The sequence below is a fragment of the Colobus angolensis genome, unplaced genomic scaffold (assembly GCF_000951035.1).
Source record: "Colobus angolensis palliatus isolate OR3802 unplaced genomic scaffold, Cang.pa_1.0 Scaffold291, whole genome shotgun sequence".
NCBI lineage: Eukaryota > Metazoa > Chordata > Mammalia > Primates > Cercopithecidae > Colobus > Colobus angolensis.
The window spans coordinates 3,490,390-3,503,572 of NW_012116166.1; positions in this window are offsets into that span (position 1 = coordinate 3,490,390).

Below are 13,183 nucleotides of genomic sequence, written 5' to 3' on the forward strand. Positions count from 1 at the left end.
TCCAAAAATAAAAGAGTAGATCTGTTTCAGGGTTTGCAGCATATTTCACTGAAAAGCAACTCCAGATATGCCACTTTCTATCTAGTTTTTAATACATTTTCCAATTCCTCCAGAATATTTTAGCTTCAGAAAAAGCAAGAACGAACTTCCTAAACTATGACTTTTTTTTTTTTTTTTTTTTTGAGGCTGAAAGGGGCACCCAGAATGGTGTTTACACCATGACCGGGGGCCTTTTCAGAATGTGATGCCAGGTTATCACTCTCTGGCTGGGACTCTGCAGTACACTTTGTGGGACCACACAGAGATGGATTTCAAGTAGGATGGATGGATTCTCTAGGTCCTGAGGACCTAGAGCGTGTTCCAGTTAGGCGAGAGGCCAGAGGAGATGCATAGCTTACTCTGGGCATCTTGATGGTGCACCTCATGGAATGTCTTTCAAGCTTCCCATCTTCATCTTTTAAAAAGTCTGGTTATCTAAGGAATGAAGTTTCAGACCCACCAGAACTGTAGAGGGCATCGGATCCTGGTCGGCAGGGTCCCACTCCAGTTCTTTGGGGTCTAAGACTCTCTGGAAGAGCCAAGACTACGGGCCGGGAAGTGGAGAACAGATATGGGGCGCCAGCCGATACCTGAAGACCCCAGCCTGCGCCTCCTCGCCAGCCAGGGAAGCCAGAGATTTTTAACAAAAAGTTAGAACTCTGTGTCAAGCCCTTCAAGCAAACAATAAATATTACTTCTGTTCATAATCGGACTTCTCTCCAGCATCGTCTTTGAATGTTGAACCTTTTTCAATTAATTAAAAACTATGCACTGCAGAGTGCATATTTTATCAGCCCTCAGCTGCTTAAGTGTCTAGAAAAGACCAGGCAGTTTTTCTTTCTTTCTTCCTTTCTTTTTTCTTTTTTTTCTTTCTTTTTTTTCTTTTTTTTTTTTTTTACCGGCAACCCAGAGCAAGTACTTGCAAGGGTCATATCTTTTTAATTATCTTTTCTCTCTTTGATTAATTATTCCGTCTGACAATAGCGTGTTTCTAATGCTATTCACCTGCCTTTGATGATTGACAACTTTTCTGTCTGATTCAGAGCAAACAGCTGCTGCCACAATCTCCTAGCAACCCGGGTGTGATGGATGAGCCCCCAAGATGGATGGCTGCAATAAATCATGTCTCCAGCCATAAAACTGAGAAAAGGGGATAAGAAGAAAAGCGAACAAAAAACAAAACAAGGTTTCTTCCCATGAGTGCACTCAGTTCCTTACCAATTATACCTGAAGTGGACTTTGCACCTATTAATAGCAAAGTTTTTCTAATCAGTAAAAATGGGATGATGGCATTTGTATCAAAGGTGTTTACAATTGTTCCCACAAATTGGCACTTGTACTCCAATTACCTCCAACACTGCCCAAGTGCAAGGGCAGATGATCAAAGTTTTGCCTTCTTCCACGAAGTCTCAGCAAGGAACAACATCACCTTTGTACTTTTGGCAACGATTCCAGGCACCAACAAAGAATACAAATCTGATTCTACCCAATTTTTGGCAGCAGCTGGACAACACCAAAAGTAAATTCTAAGTCATGCTGTGTGCAGTGCAAAGTGTTAAGCTGTGAATAAAGTTATTTCAAAATAAACACACACACACACACACACACACACACACACGTTGCCTGGAGTTGATGAGTGAATCAGTACCATTTCTATTTCTTTCCTGTTCACGGCAGTTGCAGGCGTTTTACATGTCAGGGAAAAGTTTGTCCCAGAAGCGGCAAGATAGGCACGTTCAGCCCTTCCACAAATTCTAGATTCTCAATTCTTTAGGTAGAAAAACTCTTCTGGTCTAACTTTCTATCCCATCATTCTTAAAAATGAATGTCCACACTGTAAGTCATACAACAAGCCTTTGATTTCATTAGCAACCCCAAATAAAGTCACATATTTAATAGAATCCCCGCCAATTAAATTTGCACTATCGGGGCTCTTCCAGTGGTGGAGACCCAGCAGGAAGGCCTGGAGAATTTCTGTTTTGCTTTTTCCACCAGGGAAGCAGGCTGCAAGGCCTCTTGCAGCAGAATAGGTGGAAAGGCCAGAGCTTCAGGGAATCCTCAGGCAGCTGGGGGCTGTGTCAGTGAACCAGGCTGCGTCCCTGAGTACTTCCAGTAGGTGGGGGTGTCCTGGTGCACACAGCTCAAGGGTGCAAACCCAGAAGCGATTAACTGGCAGGGCCTGGAAACAGCTGTCCACATCAGGACTGGTGGGGGTCTGCTGGGGCCCTGCGGAGGGGACAGAGCTCAGACACAAAGGGGAAGAGGCTGCTGGGAGCCTGGGCAGGGAGCCGCAAACGATTATTTTTTATCTGAAATATTCCTGAGACATGGAAGTCTTTACGTTTTACTTCATTCTCACACTACTAACCAAGCCAACCAAAAGATTTTTTTAATGGTTATATTGTGCTAAGCTTTTCAGATACGGTGTTTTTTTTCTTTTCTTTTTTCTTTTCTTTTCTTTTTTTTTTTTTTTAGCATGACATGGAGTTTTAAAAAAATCAGACAAGGGTTCTGGCTTCAGCAACTGCAGCACTGTTTATATTTTAATGTTTTGTACGTGACTGCTTCTGTGGGGGAAGAAAGAGAAAGAAGGAGAGAGAAACTTGCCTGTGAGCTTTAGTGTAAATCACAGATACTTCATTTTTCTCTGTGTCCTTGGAAATTATTCAAAATTAAAGCCTGCCTCCCTCCACCTTTTCTCCTTCCTTCCTTCCTTCCTTCCTTCCTTCCTTCCTCCCTCCCTCCCTCCCTCCCTCCTTCCTTCCTTCTTTCTTTCTTTCTTTTTTCAGTGGGGGAGTCTTCTCTATTGCACATGGGAGGGTTTGTGTCTGGTCAGCTGCAATGAGAAGGCAAGGCCAATCGATAGAAACACACACACACAGGCCCCTACCCTGTCCCAGCTTGTCCGACTCTCAAGTTACAGGTTTACACGGCAAGTCTAAATAATATTCAAAATGATAAATGGTACCCGAAGCCCGGCATCCACCATCAATCTTTTTTTAAGGAACATCCATCTTCAATAACGCACGTTTGAATCATGTGAAGTCAGGAGCCCTGAGATTCATTTATACCACTCTTTGCAAGCCACGGTGGCTTGAATGATACCTGTCAACCCTTTTCTTTCTGGTTTTTTTTTTTTTTTCTCTCCCCTTGACTAATGGGGGAAACAAGGCAGGGAAAAGAGAAAAGGAACGAGAAAGGGGAAAAAGAAGTCAGAAGAGCGTCAAAGGCTGAACAGTGTGGTTTAGCAGATAATATGAACGAACATAACCTCTCTCGTGCCTCTGCCCATCTCACGCCCGCCACGCCACATACCCAGCCATCCAGAAGCAGGCTCTACCCCCTCTCCCCTGCCCAGCCTCTTTCCTCCCTTTCCCTCTCGCCAAATCAGCAGAGCTCCCTCCTGCAAGCCACAGGGTACAGTACCAAGAGGAGGAGGAGACAGCCTCACATGGACCTGGGCTTCCCTCCCCTCCCTGAAGTCTGGCTGGGGCCCATATGATAAATGACATATGTCATTCTGTCAGGAGGGAAGGGTGGGTCAGTGATGTATGACTCTGCTGAAAAGGAAATCGACTGTTTGGCATGGTGCAGGCTCTTCTCCACCAGGATTTAGTTTCAGAACTCTGAAATGAATTCTCCGACGTTTCAAGTGCATACTTAGGGCAGGGTGATGGGAGGCCTGGGAAATCGTACTCCATCCTCCCACTGCCCTTCCCATGGCAAAAAGCAAAAAAAAAAAAGAAAAGAAAATAGGCGTTCTGTTGCTGGATACCTGCAAAAGGCCACGCACGTGTCGAAGTCCCTAGCTGTTGCAACACCGTGGGTTATTAAAAAAATGTGACTTAAAAAAAAAAAGAAAGAAAGAAAAGAAATTAAGTGGAGTCAGGTTAGCCCTTTTATTTATTTATTTTTTAATGGCAAAGGGCTGACACAAAAGCAAGATAAAAATTAGCATGTTTGAAGTAATCGTCCCGCAGCTTGACATCTGCATAGTAAATTTTAAAGGAAAAAAATGTGTCAGACAGCCATGAGCCGCCTCGCCCTCCCCCTTTCATTAGCTCACTGCCAGGGTGGCACTGCTGAACCTCATTATGGCGAGAGGATTTATGAAGCTGAACCCAATGGCAAAGAAAAGGCATCTGTCAATAATTGTAGGGAGCTGCACTCACAGCTTTGAAATCTCATTAAGTATGCAGTTATCAGGCATAAAGATCAAAAACATTACTCAACTCCGACAGAATCTTATGGAGGAACATTAATTAGCAACAGGCCTACAGTACAAAAAAAAAAAAAAAAAAAAAACCACAGACTTCCTCTCACACCTGCCCAACCCACAAACCTAAAGCAACACTCCCCCTCCCGCCTGAAAAAAAATAATTCCCAGCATCTGAAACTGATCAGGAACATGAAACAAGAGAGACGCACACAGAAAAGGGGAAAGGGAGGGAAGGGGTGGGCGGCGGGCAGGGAGGAGGGGAGAGGGAGGGCGGGGAAATTCAGTTGAGAAAGCCTTGGCGGTGAGGAGAGAAAAGGAAGAAGCTGTCAAACTTGAGAAGGATGTCAGTGCGGGCCCTGATTACTGGGGCCTATGGAGTTCTCAGACCTTTTATCATCCTCACCATCAAAACCAGCCAGGGAGTCACTGCCGGGAGGACTGGGGGCTGCAGGTTTGCAGCCCAGGCCCAGGGCCCTGAGCCCAGGACCCTCTCCTGCAGCCCCTGCTTACCTGGCAGGCAGGAGGCTGCAGGGCCAAGACCCAGGAGGTAGGCCCCGCTTTCCCCAGTCTGCACCCACCCAGCTAAAGCTGCCAACAAGACCTGCCTTCACAGGCTCTGGACATAGGCCAGGCAACCACTGCATTCACCTTCCATCTCTCAACCACTGTAACACACCTTTTTCTTCCTCCAAAGAGACTGCAGCATCCCCTTCTCACACATGCACCCTCTGTTATTTGAGTTCTGTGTGCAATCCCTTACTGAAAAATACAATATAGATGGGGAAAGGCACGTGGAAACTGCCAAGCTGACCCTGAATCCCGAGGCCTCCAGACCTCTGTAACACACTTGGGACAAGGTGCAGCTCATTATGGGTGTCCAGGAGATCCACACGCTAGTTTGATTCTAGGATCTCCAGGAAGTTAAAATTAAATGACAAATTACCTGCCCCACCACATTCTAGCCTCTTGCAAGATGCATCGGCAAAGAGTAATGTACATAATGTACATGTGTTTCTGAAACATCCCACAAGTATTGCACACTTGGGGTGTCAGGCAAACTTCCCTGATGTCCTGTGGTGGTCTGGATCCAGGGTAGATGAACAGAGGCCTGATGGCATGGAAGTACGTCTCAAATACCACTCAGGTTTCAGTCCAACAGGCAACATCAGCCACCCCCGGACATGGCATGCAACAGTGAGGCACCATCTGTAGCCCCCCCCATGAAAGGTGTAGGAAAATAATAAAGTAGATATTCTGCATTTTATTTCCCTTATTGAACTGTTATAGAAAGGTGGCCTTCTCTGCTTACCTGCTAGCATGCTCTCTCTCGCTCTCTCTCTCTCTCTCTCTCTCTCACACACACACACACACACGCACACACACACACGGCACTTCCCACAATCCCACACCATAAGAAAACCTACAGAACAGCTCCTTTGATCTGAATCCTCTGCTAGCATTCTCTTAGCTCCTCACTCACTCCTAAGCCACATTCTTCCCTGGTTCCACGGCTACTTCTGAAGTGTTTACCTCTCTGGTCTACTCAGAAGACAATGGTCACCTTTTCATAATTAGCCACATCTTTAAGAAAACCGGTATTAAGATTCCTAGGCAACCAGCCTGGAGATCCCTCCAAACCAAGGCCCATCTTTTCCAATAAATGCTTCTCCTTTAGAATATCAATGAACACAGCTCGAATAAACTGTCACCTATGACCAAAAATAGTCAGGAACACTTGTCTATAAACCAGACTTGATGAGAAGGCATTTTAGCAGGAGTATTACAATAAGGTGTTTATATTTTTTATGTGCTTACCATATTACCTTTATTATGTGTAACATCAAAGTGATTATAGCAATTACATCTAACAGAATTAATTACAGAACTTCCCATCATTCCAGGATACATAATGCATTAGAGGTAAGCCAAAGAAAGAAAACATCTTGATTGTAGTAACTATTGTTGGGGTATATTTTCTCCAGCAGCAATGCCACACCAACGGCAGCTTTCAGAGCAATGGAAACTGACAGGTTTAACAGGGAAAAAGCTGTATTCTCTTAAAATTGAGCTCACGCTTTTTGCTTAATAGTACGTTGGTAATAGTGGACATATAAAATCAATTTAATTTTTTAAGTGTAAATCTTTGAAAGGTGCTGGTTAATCCACCCAACCAATGTTACTACATAAAGGAGAAAGCACATGGGTGAAAGACTTACAAGTCTTTACGTATGCAAAATAAATTCACTCAAGGCTTCATTAATATTAATTTAAATTCAAAACCCATTTACATTAAATTGTTCATTAAAAATTGCCTATTTTATGCAACATGCATTTCTCAAAGAACTCAGAGGAAACTGTACATAGGACTAGATTTAATGATGGGAATGGAAAATCAAAAGTAAATGAATTGGAGTCATTTCACGTATATTACCAAACAGCCCTTTGCTCTCCATTAAGGATGGGTTCCACTTTGGGGAACAAATATATATTCTGAATATTGTGTTTTCTACTGCTATAAACTTGTAAACATGACCTCTGGCCTACCACAGAGGAAAAAAGAAGAAAAACAAGAGAAACTAGTGGAAGGGAGAGGGCAGCCAATCCAAAAGTGGGCTTGGAATAAAGCAGGGAGGGTTTGCCTTTGGATCTCACCTGGATTCACAGTGCATTGAAAGTTAGGCTTGCGTTTTTAAAAATGTACATAAGTTAGCATCTGCCAGTGCCCATCTTGATCCAGAACTAACAGTGTCTCTCTCCCCTATACTCTACCCTTTACATTCCTTTATTCCCTTAGCCAGGTGACCAGGAACATGAAGACAAGGAGTTGGTAAGTTCCTTGTGCTCTCCCTCCTGACAACAATCTGAACCTACCCTGTTTCCCCAACAGCTGTTCTGGATGAAGAAAACACAGTCATAATTAATAACACGTGTCCTGACAGTATGAATTAATAATTTATCATTAAGCCCAAACAAATTTAAATTATTCTTCAAGAGTCACACCTTTGCATATCTGAGAAAATCAGGTAAGGAGATGGTTAAAATGTCCAGGTAACATGACCTTCAGTGAACTACTCGCCCCCGCCCCCATGACTGTATCTCTTGGACTATTCTTGTTGAAATGCTAAAATAATTTACAGAATTGAAAGTAATTAAACCCAAGAATCTAAATGCTGATCAAACTAAGTGCATGTGCTAGAAATGTCTTCTTTTTTAAATGGGGCTTATAAAATATTCAATATTTGGTCAAGGACACTATGTAATCTTTCTAATAAAGATTCCTAAACCTAGAGTATGACGGTTGTTCAGGCAAGTGGTCATAAGAAGATTATGTTCTATTACTGTATTTTTTTTTAACTTCCAAAAATGCACAGCGTTATTCTGGTCACAAACAGTGACCTGAATTTTTAAGTCCATGTCTAAACGTAAATTTCTATAAATAGTGAAAAATTAAGAAAAGCTACCAAGTCTACGTCTGCAGTCCTTACAATTCAAGGTTTTTTGTGTTTTTGTTTTTTTTTTTTAAAGAGAATCCAGAAACGGGAAAAATATTGATAGCCATTGTTTAGTGGGATTTAAAAATTTAATAACTAACTGCAAATACTGGAAACTGGAATTAATCTGTCTGGATTTTTTAAAAAGGCTTACAGACATTTAAATGCATGTATCGGGACACTTTATCAACCTAACATAAAATTGTCATCTTATCTTATTATATGACTATTTTATGCACGTGTCAAAGAATTTAAAAATGACTGCCTGTCTATTGAGTCTAATTACAACTGCACATTATCTGTCTGGATGTACCAGTCCATATCATTGTTACTAAATACAATATACTGTATTCACCTTTCATTTGTAACTTCAGACAGAGAAACCACAATTTAGAGCATAACTAAAACACAGACCCACACACACACACACACACACAGAGTGAACACCTGCAAGGGTTTGGGATACGGGATACCACTATTCCCTTCTGTCCTTTTCCCCTCCATGGGTTTTGAGGGTGGTGCTACAGGGGTGTGACAAAGCAGCTGATTTCAAAGACCCATCTACCTACCTGGGCTGGACACTAACACAGAAGGGTAGACACACACACCCTACTTTATTTCATTTTTATTAATTTTTTTATGACACGACCAAAGCTATTTTTACTCTCTGCCCAGTGACAAGCAGGGATGAAAATGGGGCAGGAGGAAAGCCTTACAAACTGCACTTGGAATAACTGTGAACTGCTGCCACTCTTGGATTAAACATGGCTGTGTGCACCAGGACCGGGCACTTCCGACTCCTTTCCTCTCTGCCTCCCTGACCACCTGCCTGCCGCAGCCCTAGCCCCAGCCTGACTCTGGCAGGACATATGTCAAAGAGAAAGCACCACAAGAGGTCCAGGCACTCTGCCTTCAAGAAGGTAGATCCTTTCTCTTTCCAGAAATCCCAGGAGTGGAGGGCGGGGGTAAAGGAATGGTTTTAATTCTCTCAACTCACCTGGGTTTCACGGCATTTCCCACGGCCCTGAGCAGTCACCTTTCATTCTAATCACTCGACAAAACAATCTTTAGCAAAAAGAGGGGAAAAGGCAGACGTGTGAGGCAATTTAGGGAATCGCTGCTGAGGCATCAGTTATTGACTATCTGGCTCCTGTTTATGAGCGTGCTCAAGGCAAAACTGAGAACAAAATGACAACATCAACAGCTCACAATCAAGTGTGGCCCTGGAGAGCACTGAAGCCCTAACTGACAGCTGTCAAGATAATGGGGACACTGCAGCTGATTCTGGAAGGTTCTCTTCCCCACGTGGACGTCCAGGGGAATAGCCTTGCCTCCCACCTCCTTTGTTTTTCTCCTTCGTCTTCTTGGTTTTCCTTTTTAGAATTTGCATTGTTGCTCTCATTTCGTAGGAAATGGGGGAAGAAAAATCATGGAACGGTCAAAACCAGTCACTCTGCCACCTTGCTACAGAGTAGAATACCTGTCCAGGGAGAAATACATGGCAGGTCTGAGAGGAAATAAATTCCCAAAGCTAAGGCCGAAATGCCCTTCTGAATGCTCCATGTGCTTCCGAGAGAAAAGGGAAAAGCTTCTCCCCGGAGCTGCCCGATGTGTGGACCAGACTTAGGAAGGTGTTATCCGGATACCACCAGGTGGGCCACCTCTTAGGCATGCCCATGTCTACTGGCAACATGAAACCCCTTTCTGCCTGTTCCAGGGGGAGCCACAGTGTTCTGTGACACCAGCAGACCCTAGGGGGTCCAAGTCACTTTCACAAAAATCAAGATGCTTGAAGATTTACCCTCGCCTTGTTTTTTACCACCTAAGAACTCCATGGAACATTACCCCCTTTCAGAGAACACAGCTCGCTGGCAAGTTGTGGTTCGATGGTTTCTTTTTTATTTTCTTTTTGGAAGCATAAGAAATGGTCTTTTACGATTTCACATTTGCCTCCAGAAAATTAATATAAGTAAATAAAATATCTGCTATTAAGTATTACACTAAAATTTTTCTGGCATTTTCAGAAATGTTTTTTAAAAACCACTCTGAATAGGAGAAAGTCATGCTTTAAGCAAGGGATAATGGTCATTTTGCCTGAAGGACACTGTCCTTCCCTAACCCCACTCCTCTGAGCTTCTAAAGGCAGCAACATCTGTCCAGCACAAACGCATAGCCCCTGGAAATTACAGGTCTCAAGGAAGCAAACTCCCGCCCAGGTTTCTCTTTGGCAGGTAAAGAAACCTCTCTTTCTCTTTGAGAAAAGACACTAAGCCATACATAGTTTCTATCAAAACACCAAAAAATTCTAAAGTACAGAAATATGTATTTTCAGGGATTCTTGGAGCCTCCTTCGGCCTTCGGGAAAGCAATGATACACTGGCCTAGATATGAAGACTGTGTGTACCTGTGTGCCACGTCTGCTTGCCCTACCCAGCTCTTGGCCTTTTGTGGTTGTTATTCTACCCCAGACCATTAAAAGGGCCCTAATTCCTATGACATGATTATCCAGGTACCAAAGCCCATTTGTCACCTGCAGCAGAAAATTGAGTTAATGCACAACTAAAGGCAGCCAGGACTGTGTAATATCAACTTGATTACATCAAACTAGCTGCAAACCTAATTCTGCTGGATGACACTGCGTCGAGCTTGTCATCTCCAATCATTAAAGCTGTCAGGAATCCATCAGGTTTACAGCTAATTAGGTGAACACTAATGAAGCTGGCAAAACAACTTTTCTTTTTTTATGGCTGAGCGGACCTTTCAGTTTGGAGGGGAAAAAAAATTCTCGAGTATTCTCAAGGTTGCTGGGGACTGGATTTCCAGTTACCAATCAGCAGACATCTTTCTTTTTCCCACTCTCTCTCTCTCTCTATCAGTACAAAGCAATCAATTTGTCATCACTCCCAGTATGCCACAAAAGCTGGCATGAACCTTATAACTTGCAGCTGGGAGAACTGAAAAAGAGGAGAAAAAAAAATGGGAAGTTTCTTGTCCATCCAAACAAACAAACCAACCAAAAAAACCTCTGTGCATACTTATCACCAGCCTAAATGTGGAGGTTTTTTTTTTTTTTTTTTCTCCACTCTTCTTAAATAAGCAGCTCTTCAGTCAGTCTCCACCCCCTCCTCCACATGTCCATTAGGCAGAGGCATTCTGATAAAGTAAATCCAAAACCCGAGTATGGGAAAGAAAGAAAGCACTCATGCTGCCAGCTTCTGATTGACCATTAAGCTATTGATGAATGTGCCTGTCAGGAGAGAGACAATTAAATCAAATATGAAACAAAGTCGTTTTGACGGGTCATTTTGATAGAGCAAAACCATTCTTCCATCTCCTATTAGTCCTGCAGTCAAGTTTTTTATATAATGAATTTTTCTTAACTGACCTGAGATTTCCTGGCTGGCTTTCTTTTTTAGTAATAAAAAAAAAAAAGTGCAGAAAGGTTAGTGAACAGGTTGCTCTAAAAATAAATAAATAAATAAATAAAGCCAACAGCAGGTTCCCTCCTCCTCTGATATTTTTCTGGAGGAAGCTATCAAATACGAGTCTCAGATTGGCAGGGTGCAACTGAAGAGATGAACTAGAGAGAGAGTTCTGAACCAAATGTAAAGATGTAATCACATATGGTTCATTGGATGGAGGCACACACATACCTTAAAATGTGTATCCAAAAAGGAAAGAAAAAAAAAATTTTTCAAAGACTGGAAGAAGCCCAAGACATTCCTACTACTCAACTTTGTGAAGGATTCCTCCAAAGTTTCAGAGTTTATTTTGGGTAGATAAGCTCATTGCTTGAGCCTGGAATTTAAAGTAGAAGGTGGGACGGGCAAGAAGCAAGCTCCAGGAGGTTAACTAGGGAGGCGGCAAGCTCCCTACAATCACTCCTGGAATTTTCAAACTTTCTAAATTTGGGCAACACAGAGGACAGAGAACAAAACCTGCATCCTAAGCCCCAAACCAACCCTGTTTTCTTCTGAGATTTTCTGAATACACTGGCAGGCAAGTACATTTCTGGGAGAAGAGAGAATTATCATTCCTTCTCTGTGACCCCGTGTAAGGGGTCTGGAGTGCAGAGTGCAGCCAACGTGTGAGGTCCCCTGGCAGTGCCGGCTGGCCTGATGGAAATTATGGGCACGATGGGTACAACGCCTTCATCCAAGATGGGCACCAGCCAATGCCCTGACCCTACTCTCTGCCCTTTCCTCTAACATCAAAAGAGAAGTAAAAGAAAGGAAGAGGAAAGAAAAGAAAGGAAGCCCCACTTAACCCTCCCCTTCAGGGAGCATCTGAACTCTGCACATCTGACTGTTACTCATATCAAAATACATCACGTCCATATGTGGTCCTCTCGGCAATTCGCCCCAAATCCCAAAGTTGCACTGACAGGGCCCTCCTGACGTCACAGAGCTTGGCCTCACTATTCCAAGTGATTTATTGATGTTTATTGGGAATGAATAGATCAAAGGCAGCAGCATGACGGGCGATCAATCAGTCATCAAATCAAGGATGGCAACGGGCCAGAAACCCTTCTTCCAGGCAACATGCCCCCAACCGACATTATTGCAAAATAATGTTATGTGTGTGGTTTTTGTTTTGTTTTCAGTGATGCGTTTTCCAGAAAAGAACAGAAAAAAAATCGGCTCAGTCTTAACAGGAGTTGACACTCCCGGTTGAAGAAGGAAAAAAAAAAAAAAGGAGGAACAAAAAAGTACTCACACACGTCGTCCCAGAACTAAGTGCTATGCGGAGATGAGGGTGGGAGCAGCAGTACAAGGAGGGTGTGGGGGCAAGGAAACACAAACAGGGGAGAAGGAAACGCCAGCATCTAACATGGACTTGACAGTCATCTGACAATACCCAGACCCTGTGCGCTCCGGTTTCCACCGCTGTGCCCAGTTTGGGCCCAAGAAATGAGGAATCAATCGGATTAGCACTAAGGTGGCCAAGGGGACTGGCTCGCTCACTCGCTCGAGCTCCCTGGCTCGGCGGACACCGGGCAGTCTCCCGCCGGTCGGCCGCCCGGAGGACGCGGAAGGTGTCCCGGGGAACTCAGGTGACCCCGCCCGCCCCCCACAGAAAAAGCCAGACCGGGGTTGCTTCCCATTCCCTCTGGAGCCGGAGAGCCGAGGAGGCAGGGACCTGGCGCGGCTCAGCGCGCCCAGCAAGCTGCTCCCCAAGTGGGTGCGAGAGGGAAGAGGGCAGAGCGCGGCGGGGCGTCCGGGGGGCGCCCGGTACCCGAGGCGGGCGCACGCACCCAAACAGGAGAGCTGCGCCCGGAGTTACTCAGCGCGGGCAGAGGAGCGGGGTGAGGAGCGGGGTCGCGCCCGCTGGAGGCGCGGGGCGAGCGGAGGAAGAGGAGGAGGAGAGCCGAAGGAAGGGGAAGCGGCTCGTACCTGCTGCGCGCCGGGGCGCCTGCTGCTTCCTCCTCGGCATG